At 43.4% G+C, this 12,443-nt stretch overlaps 1 long non-coding RNA gene across 1 annotated transcript in view; it reads right to left on the bottom strand.

The window, feature by feature from the left end:
• The window catches only part of LOC116542314, a 29,542-nt gene extending 25,939 nt beyond the window's left edge, over positions 1–3,603 (bottom strand). Inside the window, exon 1 of the long non-coding RNA XR_004265164.1 lies at positions 3,495–3,603. This is a non-coding gene — a long non-coding RNA (uncharacterized LOC116542314). The remainder of the gene's footprint in view (positions 1–3,494) is intronic.
• Between the last annotated feature and the right edge of the window lie 8,840 nt (positions 3,604–12,443).

Below are 12,443 nucleotides of genomic sequence, written 5' to 3'. Positions count from 1 at the left end.
GTCTCTCAGCACAGGACTTTTTCTCCATCAGACCTCCCAGGTTGATATGTGTTCAACATGGATAACAGCCCAGTAGGAACCAAATCAAACAGACAAACTGTTTTCAAGCCCAGTCTGGGAAAAGTCTCATGCTTGGATCACTTATGGGATAAAAAGTAACCTAAGACACAATCCTACAGCCTGACAACAGCCAAGCTAAGGAGAAAATAATCTAAATAGGTGAATCATTCAAAATAAAGAAATAAATCATAAAGTAGCAATGCCTTTTAATAACAGAAGAGATGGGGTAAGACAGGTTAAGACTCAATAACAAATAAGCATCACAGCCAAGAAATGTGATAGCATTCACATGAGGGAAAGAACACCCAGGGCTAGGATGCCCATGGAGTGGGCCAGAAGAGATGTAAAATTTAAATACCAATTCCTTATAATAATAGAGAGCATAGATGTCTTTTATTTAGTGAGCACTTTGCTTTATGTACTATTACCTCGAGGGCTCTGTAAAGGAATATGTCAGCTCAAGAGCAGACAAATATCTCAGGAGGAAAATGGACCATAAGAAGTAGGTCAGTGTCCAGCTCAGCTCGTGCATTTCTGAAATCCTGTGATTCGAGGCTTGGGGCTGCAAGCAATCCTGTCAACCGTAGTCAATAAGACAGTCATCTGAAAGCATCACTGGGCCCCACTTCTTGCTTCCTCTCACTTCCCTTTAGTGATGTCAGTGCCTTCTTCATTGAAGCTGCTCAAACAGACAAACCTCCTTTGACAGCACATTCATTCCTTCTCTGTTGGTCCTGGCAGCCCCAAGGATACCGTATGGAAACCTCGATCCTTTACTATTCAAGGTCTTTCCACTTCAGATGCTTCCCCATCTATTGTTTTATCATCCCTCTTCTAAAAAGATTTTCCTCTTCACAAGAATCTTTCAAGAAAACCATTCCATTTCCTCACGTGGTTGAAAAGGAGCTGGTACTGCAGGGAAGAGCCCTCTGGATGTGATGGTACTGAAAAGGGGGGCAAGAGACTCATATTTTTTTCCTTCCCTGTGCACATATTAATTCCATGCCTGGATTCAAGATGGGAGTTTCCATGTGATGATGGTAGTGTGGCCTCAGGTCTCTGCTGGGGAGTGGCCCTCTGCTCTCCAGCACCAGGTGGCAGGCTGGCCTGTGGTACTGGCTGTCTCCAGTGGTACCCAGGATGCTCCGTTCCTGGGAGATGTGTCCCATCGCTCTGACTCCCTGCTTGGGACCATCTGGCTTGCAGCTACCCCACTGGAATTTAGAGTTGATACATAAATAGAAGGATGGACACACACTATGCTAAGTTGTGTCTATGTATTAACTTACCTCACCCACACAATTCCATGAAGTAGATCTTGTTATTCATCCTGTGTTACAGGTGAGAAACAGATAAAGAGAGGCTGTATAGCCTGCTCAGATAGTAAAGTTTGCAATTTCAGCAACTGACAACAGAAAAGCCCCTGGGATACTCCATAGACCTCTAGGTAAGGCTGGGCGGGTCAGCTGGGTTGGTTGCAGGAGGAACTGCCATGTTGGGTCTCAGTACCACAGAGTTCTTAGCTTTAAGGGATTAAAACCTGTTCTGTAGCTCTGTGCCAATCCTAGACCTTGACATCTAGAAGAATGATCTCCCAAAGATGGCCCCAGGAGAGTTTATCAGGACAGCATATTGTGCCCCCTAGTTTCCAATACCCAGCATCTCGCTCTCCACTTTGCCTGGGTCTTAAAATCTCCTGTTAAAACCACCCCTGACTTGGCTCCTGCATCATAGGCCAAATTCGTTACCTCCTCAGGAAAAGCCCTAAAGACTCTTCCGCCCTCCCACTGCCCCTAGATCTTAGACTCCTGTATCTTTCCCTGCCTGATGTTTGCTTGTCCTCCATCATGACAGACAGCAGACAGTGGACATGAGTGTCTCAGCTGGACCTGCACTTGGTGAGCAAGCCATTCTCATAGGTGTCTCAGGAGTGTCATGTTGATATTCAGAGGGCTACTTGCTGAGCCAAGCCACTTGATGCTTCCCAAACATATTTCCTGCCTTGATGTCTTTGCTGATGCTGTTCCTGCCCCTGTGAATGGCCCATCTCTGAACGCCTAAACTCCAGCCATTTGCCCGTGCACAGTATCACGCAGATAACACTTGATGCCTTCATAAGCCCCTCACTGGAAGTCTCCCAAACCTCCTCTGAACCTGTGTTGCCTTTTTGTCTGTATCGCTCTTCAGCAGTACATGTAGTGCTTTCTTCTGTGAGATATGTATTTATGTTCAGACTTCCTTTTCCAGTCTGTAAGCTCATCAAAGGCTGAATCACAGTGATTCAACTAAGCTTTTTCAAATTTGCTTAGCAGAAAGCCTGGCATGTCGAGTGTTTCTGAATGAAATGCAATTACACAGACAGGGTGAAAAAGCAATATCTGGTAAGAGAAACTTTGGAAATTTCAAATAACATATTTGCAGAGTAGATAATGTACTTCAGGCATCAAATAAAATTTATATTTCAATTTCTTTCTTCCTTGGACATGAGGTCCAGGGTGCTGCCGTTTGATCAGAATTCAAACAGATAAACTCTCCTCTTAAAAGAATAAATTCTACCATTTAATTAAATTATGCATGAGAGGGGACTTGAGGGGGGTTGTTTCAGAGACAACGCTTACTCAGTCTCCTTTTGCAGTTCTATTTTTCTTTCTAATTAAAAATGAGTAGAATTTTGAGAAACCAACTCCAATCGTTTCATACTTTCCCTGTAACTTTTCCCTTAAAAAGAGTAGTCTGATGCTGAACTAATTATATATTTTACACAAGATTTGTAGCAGGCTCTTCATCCCTCATTCTGTAGAAGCTACATACCTTCTCAGCAGAATTAGGGAGTCGTGGCTAATAATAATAACAGCAATAATAGTAACTCCCAGCACTCTACAGAATGCATTCGTCAGGACACTTTCATCACAAACCACAGAAACTGATACTGGCTAATTCAAGCAGAAAAGGAGACACTGGGAATTTTAATAGTTGCTATTTGTGCTCCACCCAGATCCTTCTTACCTTTAGGGCACTCCTTTACCGGCCGCTGTGGGCACTGGTTACAAACAGTGCACAACCGCCCCCTTCTTCAGAAAACTGCCCTCTGTCAACAAGAGTCCACTCATCTGGGGGCTCATCCTTCACCTCCCATTGGATTGATATGGGATATTTTAAAAGCCAACCACTTTGCCCGAAGGCAGAACTTACTCTGATGTGCCATTCATAACCCACAGCCTCTTAAGCGGATGCCAGACTCCAGCTGAGATAACATCTTTACTTAGCTTTTTCTCCCATCCTATTCTGTTTCCCTCACTTTTTTATGATTTCTTTCGAGGGCATCAATAAATCATATGACAAGAATTTCCCTCAGGCTCTGTTTCTAGGGAACCCAAGCTAAGACCAAAAAAAACATTGAGAAGCCCACAGAACGCAGAGAGGACAAGACCCACAGTAGTACTGAGACTCTCAGGAGAAGGAACTGAGCGCTGGCCTCTGACCTCTTCAGTCTGCCCCCAACAGGATGAATCAACTCCAGTCATTCTCAAAGATTATTCTCTCTCTGCTGAACATTCAAATTTCCATAAAAAGAGTCTAACTGACTTACCCTGAGTCACATGCTCACTTAAGCACAGGGAGAGGACAGGGCACTTCTTTCAACCTTCCTATCAAATTATCCAGTTTCCTTGTGGTAGCATTTGGGTAACTTACCAAAAGAAAAACAAATATCATCTGGACAAATATCTCATTCAATCCTTAGGACAGCTCATGAGGTAGATGCTATTAGAGTTGTTATACAAATGAAGAACCTGAGGCACAATCAGGAAAGGCCAAGGAGCTAGACCAGCACCCCCAAACTCCTTGTTTTGAAGATCTCCTACTTTGTAGGGTTGACTTTCCAACATTCATCCAACCACCACCTGGTTAATAAACATGTCATGGCAATTCCACGCCTGTTTAGTCTGTTTTGTGCTGCTGGAAGAGAATACCATAGACTGTGTAATTTATAATGAACAGAAATTTATTTCTCACAGTTCTGGAGGCTTGAAAGTCCAAGATCAAGGGGAAGGCACTGGCAAGGGCCTTCTTGCTGTCATAACATGGCAGAAAGCATCACATGGCAGAAAAGCAAAGAGAAAGAAAGAGAGAGTAACAAGGGGCTGAACCTGCCCTTCTATAACAAACCCACTCCTGTAATAACTGCATGAACCCATTTACGCCACCCTCATGGCCTACTCATCTCTCATCAGACCCCACCTCCCAACACTGTTATGTTTCCAACATATGCTTTTTGAGGTGCACATTCAAACCACGCACATGCCCCTCAGCAGTTATTGGTTCAGGAATGGGCGTGTGTCCATTCCTGGCAACAGAACATGAGGACAATTTTCCTGAACCTTCTGGAAACTATATTCTTCTTCCTATGGAGACACAAGATGAGACCATCCCTAGCTCTTCATCTAGACATTGCTAAATGTGCCTCAGACACCTTGCTCACCCCTGTGGTCAACACTAGCACAAAGAGGCGAGCAGAATCAAGAAAGAAATGAAGCAGAGCCTAGGTATATCCTACCTGAAAGTCGCTGAACCTCTCATCTCTGTTATATGATAAAATAAAATTCCCTATTTTTAAGATACAGCTTGAGCTGAGGATTTCTGTTACTTTTAGTCAAAAGCATCTTAACTGACGCACACTCTACTCTGGGTTGAGAAAGATGCCAAAGGAATAAGGACGTTGTCAAAGACAAGTCCCAGACAACTCATGATTTTGAGAATTGCTGTTTACTAGCTGTGTAACCTGGGCAAGTTATCTAACCTCTCTGAATCACAATTTCCTCAGAAATGAAATAGAGATAATACAGTTGACCCTCTGTATCCATGGGTTTGACATCCATGGATTCAATAAACCACAAATGGAAAATATTAGGGAAAAAAAATTCTGCAAAGTTCCAAAAGCAAATCTTGAGTTTGCTGCATGTTGAATACTATGTTGAATTCATGCAAATGAAGTGATGTGTGAGCATTGTTTTAGGTATTATAAGTAATCTAGAGATGATTTAAAGTACTCAGGAGAATGTGTGTGGGTTGTATGCAACTACTATGCTATTTTATATAAGGGACTTGGGTGTTCATAAATTTTGGTATCCATGGGGAGTCCTGGAACAAATTCCCCATGGATATGGAGCAATGACTGTGCTTGTATCTACTCCATAGCATGGTCATAAGAATTAAACAGGATCAAACATTTAGAACAAATGACCCACTCCCTGATGCTAGTAAGTGCCCAATAATAGCTGGCTATTAGATACACTCTTGGAAGAAATGTTAAAATAGAAAAGCTAGTATCTATTACTTTAATACTATTAGGGAATATTTAACTATTTTTTCTACATTCTCCCCTCAAACATTATCTCTGGTATTGATCTATATATGTACCTAATTCAGCCAATGCATCTCCACCTTCCAAAGAGCATACCTCTGTCAGTGCATCTACTTACAAGTTTGACCATATTTAAAATGTGAAAAGGCAAAGATTCCTCATGTTCTCCTTGTTTTGTTTTAAATAGCCCCCAGCATAATTCCAAGAATATGCAGACACAATATATTCTTAGTTCAGTGGTTTTTAACCATGGGTCAAAAATCAAATTCAACTGCAGTGGTTCTTAAGCATGTTGAGATCATGAACCCTTTTTTGAGAATCAAATAAAGGACCAATTCCCAGACAAATGCACTGCCAAGCAAAATGTCCATACCATGAGATGCCTCCTCTCCCCGAGGCACAAGACTCCCTGAATTAAAGTTTTTAAAATAAACCAAAACAAAATGATGACTAAGCACCGCCATGTACCAGAGGCTTTCCTAAATACCTCTGGTATCTGATCTTTGCATATAATTATTTATTTACCATATGCATCCATTCATACATTCATTTAATCTTCACAAAAATATCAAGGTGAAGGAACTTCTCTTGCCTATTGTGTTGGTTCAGAGATGTTAGGTATCCTTCATGAGGTCACACTGTCAGCTAAGTGGCTTCACTATCCTAACTCATAAGCCCTCCTTGTTCCCTCACAATCTCCCACCAACCAGAGTCACAGGCAGGAACAACCATTTTCCTGTCAGTTATGCTGACAAGGAAATGGAGGCATTGTGATGAGAAGGCCTCATGAGAAGTAAAAATGTTAAAATGACGTCAACCCAGCTCATGGAGCCTACAGAGGCCTCCATTCACAGGCTCCTTTCTTCTTTCATTCTTTCACATGTGTGAGCTTTGCAGTGTGCCACGCCCTATGCCAGGAACTTGCATCATGCAGCATTACAGGAAGAACCCACAGAGACTAGATCTGAATTTCAGCTTCATCATCTAGCTGCTGTGTGACCTCCAGGAAGATAATTAATTCCCTGAGCCTCAATTTCCTAATCTGTAAAATAAAGTTACTTTAATCTTCCATGCAGGCTTGTCCCACAGATCAGATGTCAAGAGAGCAGCCTGCCCAGGACTTGCACAGGATGGGTGCTGAACAGAAGTCAGTTGCTGACAGATTTGATACCTCTGAGGCCCAATAGAGACCGTTAGAAGAAAAAAAAAGTAAAGTCCTACTCAGGGGAGGGACCCAGTAAAAAGGGCAGAGCAGGCGCCTGAGCTAAGACAGAGAACATTAACTTCCTCTTCTCTTCAGACCATTCAGCTGACACTCCTCTTAGTTCTCATGCTGAAAAGGGGAACATATTTTCCAGGCAGTTGGGAGGAGAGTTTTTCCATTAATCTTCCTTTTGCGTGTTGTTTCACCAAGATCCAAAGTGACACAAAACTAACCCCAGAAGTTCACACCGAGGAGGATGGAAAAACACACCCCTGACCGAGCTAAGCAAAGCGTTCTCCAGGCAAGGCGATTGTCTCATCAGGGGAAGTGTCAGCAACCCCCCAACTCATCACTGCACTCCAAGAGCACACATGAAAGCAGCATCCCATAGGCCTCCCTAAAGTGTCTGAACACAATCCTGAGGGTGCTTTAGAAATTTCTGGACATCCAAGCAGAAGTGACATGCATAGGAAGTACAGAGGCTGAGCAGGAGGGTTGGCCAACCACATGACCCCTGTCTTCTGCCCCAAGGCCTCCAGCAGAGGCTAGACCTCAACTTATTTTTTTGAGATGGAGTCTTGTAGTCTTGCTCTGTCACCCAGGCTTGAGGGTAGTGGCTGATCTTCGCTCACTGCAACCTCTGCCTCCCAGGTTCAAGTGATTCTCCTGCCTCAGCCTCCAGAGTAGCTGGGATTACAGGGATGCACCACCATGCCCAGCTAATTTTTAGTAGAAACAAGGTTTCACCATATTGGCCAGGCTGGTCTCGAACTCCTGACCTCAGGTGATCCCCCCACCTTGGCCTCCCAAAGGGCTGGGATTACAGGCATGAGCCACCACGCCCGGCCAGACCTCAACTTTTTTATTCAGTTTCCTTCCAGCCATGAAGGATGATCTTTGAAGTGGACTCCTTCAGTCCAGCCTGACAGCCCATCCAGATCTGGGTGTCCAGATTTCAAATAGATGCCTTCCATGTTTATAGAACCAAATAAACAGGGAGGGAAGAACCTAGCAAGAACTGCTAGCCCAGAATCAGTTGGGATTGACCAGAATGTGCACTGAAGCCTTCCCAGTGTTTGGCAGAAAATCAGCCTCCTTGATCAATGGGATGATTGTTCTGCGGCTGACAAGCTAGCTATCAATGGTGCCAGCTGGCCTTTCCTTTCACACTAGGGTGGAGCTGGGGCTGGAGGGTACGGCAGGCATCTGGAAGTATACATCCTGGCTCTAGACACTCTTCCTGCTGGTCCAGAGAAGAAAGAGGAGGAAATAAGATGCTCTTAACCTGTGCATCTCTCCCTCCAAGGGCAAGTGGTAAAGACAGCGGGAGGCTGGTTCTGGCCCAGGCTCTACAACTCATGTCCCCCAGACACTGTAGTCCATCTCCAAGCCCCTCTCTCGGCCCTTCCAAAGAAACTCATCTCTCCTGCTTCCGTCAAAAAACAAAAGGTCTCATGCCTATTGATTCAAGAATAGACGTCCAAAATCACAAACACCAGTTCCACAAATAGCCAGACTCCAAATCCCAGTTTGTGCTAATCTGGGACACCCTGTTGTCTGTTTGGAGGGACAGGAGGAGACATCTTGTTGCTGATGTTATTGTTTTTGTTTTTCTTTTGAGATAGAGTCTTACTCTGTCACCTAGGCTGGAGTGCAATGGCGCAATCTTGCCTCACTGCAACCTCTGCCTTCTGGGTTCAAGCAATTATCCTGCCTTCAGCCTCCCTAGTAACTGGGATTATAGGCATGCACCACCATACCCAGCTAATTTTTGTATTTTTAGTAGAGACAAGAGTTTCACCATGTTGGGCAGCCTGGTCTCAAACTCCTAACCTCAGGTGATCCCCCTACCTTGGCCTCCCAAAGTGCTGGGATTACAGGTGTGAGCCACCACGCCCAGCCCGTGCTCATGTTTTTGTACCCACAGGGCCTACCCTCTGTCTAGCAAGGTTAAGAGTATAATTAAAATTTACAGAGCACTGATCCCTTCATATGCACCTTCCAATTTAATCTTCTCCCCCAACCCTAAGAGGATGAGGAGGAAATGGCTTCAGAAGGAAGTTGAATAACTCTCCTAAGGTCACTTGGCTGGTAAGTAGGGATTTGAACCCAGCACAGCTGATCCTTCACCACTGTGCTCCGCTGACCCCTACTCATTGGATGAGCAAGTGGTCCCTTCTGAGATGCTCTTTTCTCATTGTGAAATGGGTTGTTCTGAGGTTTGTATGAATTAATGTTTGTAAACAGCATCCTGATATCTGCATATAGTAGGCCTTTCCCTCCAGTCTAGTGAGTACATCAAGTCTTCGAACAATTCATTTTGTTCAATGTCATTTCATTATAATGGTGATGAGGGAAAAGATAATGGATTCCCTGCTAGGGCCACTGTCCGCATTGGGTTAGCACGTTCTTCCCACGTCCTTGTGGGTTTTCTCTGGGTACTCCAGCTCCCCCCCACATTGTAAAGGGGTGCACATGAGGTGAACTGGCATGTCTACATGGCTCCAGCATGAGACTGTGTGTGTGTGTGTGTGTGTGTGTGTGTGTGTGTGTGTGTGCATGTATCCTGTCATGCAATGGTGTTCTGTCCAGGGCTGGTTCCTGCCATGTGAGGCCCTGGCCACCCACACTGCTGAACTGGAATAAGTGGGTTGAAAGAAGAATGAATGAAAGAATACAAATGACTGTAAAATAAAAATCAGTAATGTCTACAATAATTATACAAATGTGCAACTATAAATGATGGGGGACAAAGGCACCCAGCAAGCCTGCCATATTTGTGATGGCTTGTTTTGGAACTGTGTGGTGGGAGGAGGTGCTCCTGAAACTTTTCCTTGCCTTGCAAATATTTATTCGTTGATTTAACCTACCAACACCACTCACGCCATCACTCACTGATTCCACAAAGAATTCGATAAATAATGACCTTACTTGTTTTTATTAATCTTTCTTACATGTATGTCTAGCTTGCATTTATTTCAATGTTTATTATTAAAACTATTTTGGTCTTTATTTAGAAGTTTGGTGATTTTTTTTCTTGCTTTTTTATTGCTTTAATTATAAGTTTATCATTTTAAATTAAACATCTTTTTAAAATTTTATTTTATTATTATTTTTAATTGTACTTTAGATTCTGGGGCACATGTGCAGATCATGCAGGATTGTTGCATAGGTACACACATGGCAAGGTGGTTTGCTGCCTCCTTCCCCCCATCACCTATATCTGGCATTTCGCCCCATGTTATTCCCTCCCCAACCTCCCCCACCCCTGCTGTTCCTCCCTTAGCACCCCCACAACAGACCCCAGTGTGTGATGCTTCCCTCCCTGTGTTCATGTGTTCTCATTGTTCAATGCTCACCTATGAGCAAGAACATGTGGTATTTGGTATTCTGTTCCTGTGTCAGTTTGCTGAGAATGATGGTTTCCAGATTCATCCTTGTCCCTAAAAGAACACAAACTCATCCTTTTTTATGGCTGCATAGTATTCCATGGTGTATGTGTGCCACATTTTCTTTGTCCAGTCTATCTTTGATGGGCATTTGGGTTGGTTCCAGGTCTTTATTATTGTAAACAGTACCACAATGAACACAGATGTACATGTGTCTTTATAACAGAACGATTTATAATCCTTTGTGTATATACCCAGTAATGGGATTGCTGGGTCAAATGGTATTCCTATTTCTAGATCCTTGAGGAATCACCACACTGTCTTCCACAATGGTTGAACTAATTTATACTCCCATCAACAGGTGATGTTTTTGTGACCAGAAATATGCCATAGGAACTTAATTAACTCATTTATTTCAATTCATCTATTGATTGGTTTCATTTAAAGTTGACGTTTCCAAGAACCTATCAGAAATGTTAAATGAGGACTTACTGTATGTGAGAAGGGATAGGCGTTGTACATTGTCAGAAAATTTTCAGGATATTAACATATATGAAATGTATCCCCTCTGCCCCAGCCTGCCTTTTGAACACAGATTATTGGTCCCTTTCGCTGCCTACCACCCCCTATTGCTCAGATGCCAGTGTTTTCCTCTATCCCACCCTCCTGTCACAGAAGGAAATATGTAAGATGTTAATCTACTAAAGGTTGAAGAATTCTGTTTATCCTCTCGGGGGCATTGGCATTTACTTTTGAAAAGCCCAAGGGGAGAGGAATGCTGGATCTAAAGGATATAATTCCTTGTGGTGGGATTCCAGGCAGTGAGACATTGAGGTTTACCATTTAGATGACCTACACATAAAGTTAGCTCCAGAGCCGTTGTAAATCTGGTGTATCACTGACCAAGAACTAGTGACAGCCCATTGGTGAGAAGTGCAAGTCCAAAAGAAATCAGCATAGAAGAAGGGTTGACACTGTATTCCAAAGTCACGCCACTACGAATAACAATCCCAGTCAGGAGAGAGTAAAGTGAGACTCATCCCAGGCCATGAAGCACAGTACTTGATTTCAAGTTGTCCATGCTTAGTCCAGACCTGGCTGAGCCCAGCACTTGCTCCAGCCTGCCAGACTCTCCACATAGCATCCCACCAACATCTCACTTCCAACAATGTCTCCACAATGAAGCTTGTCTACCCAACCCAACCTCACCCCAAACCCACCTCTTCCCTTGAATTGCTCCTTGTGACAGAATGATCTGAAAACCCCTTTGTCATCAGTAGGTCCCCCCTGCACTTCACCTCTATCTCTTAACTCCAGGTTCTTCTGGTTTCGAAGTCTAACTACTGTTACAGTGCCTCTCTCAAGAGTTTCCTTTTTTGTAAACATAATGTTGGGGGTCCTCCTCTCTTTGAGAAATGCCTGGATAATTAAATGAGTTATATTTTAATGAGCTTGGAGAGCATCGTCTCCAGCCTCCTCATTTTATGGATGAGGAAACTGAGGTCCAGGGAGACACTTACCCAAAACTCAGTAACTGGTGCCAGAACCTGGAACTACAGGTTACCTGACGCCCTCTTGCTCTATTGTGAAAAATAGCAGGTACAGAAAATATAAAATCGCTTCATGAAATATCAAAAAATGAACAATCTTGCAACCACCAGCCATGTCAAGAAAGAGAACATTCCAGGATCCCAGGAACCCCCTCTCATACTTCTTTCCCTCCTAAATATAACCCCTATCCTGACTTTTATGGGAATCATTTACCTGCTTTTTATTATAATATGATACCTATATCCTGGGTATCACAAAGTATGAATTCCTAAACACTACTGTTTAACTTTTCCTGACTTTGAATTGTATAGTGTAATACCACAGTACATACCCTTTTGTGCCTAACTTTTGTTTCTGAATATTATGTCTGTGTTTCACCATGCTGTTGCATGCAGCTGCAGTTCATTCATTTTCATGGTTGTATAGTATTTGCACTGGTTGCATAGTGTCCCCCCAAAAAGTCTCATCCACATAGAACCTCAGAACGTGAACTCATTTGGAAACCTCATTTGGTCCTCATTTGGACCTTTGCAGATGTAATCAGTTAAAATGATTCATACCTGATTAGGGTGGGCCCAAACTCTAGTGACTGTTGTCTTTATAAGATGTTCATGTGAAGACACTGAGAGAAAACAGGGAGAACACCATGTGAAGATGGGGGCAGAGATGGGAGTGATGACAGCTACAAGCCAGGGAATGCCAAGGATTGCTGGCAAAGACCAGAAGCTGGGAGACAGGCATGGGGCAGATTGTCCCTGAGAGCCTCCCAGAAGGCAAGAACCCTCCTGACACCTTGATTTCAGCCTTCTAGGCTCCTCAATTGTGAAACGACAAATTTCTGTGATTTTAAGCCACTGGTTTGTACTAATTTGTTATG

The sequence above is a fragment of the Sapajus apella genome, unplaced genomic scaffold, assembly GCF_009761245.1.
Source record: "Sapajus apella isolate SASKATOON/1434 unplaced genomic scaffold, GSC_monkey_1.0 scaffold4, whole genome shotgun sequence".
In the NCBI taxonomy this organism is placed as follows: domain Eukaryota; kingdom Metazoa; phylum Chordata; class Mammalia; order Primates; family Cebidae; genus Sapajus; species Sapajus apella.
This window is presented reverse-complemented; position numbering and strand designations above follow the sequence as displayed.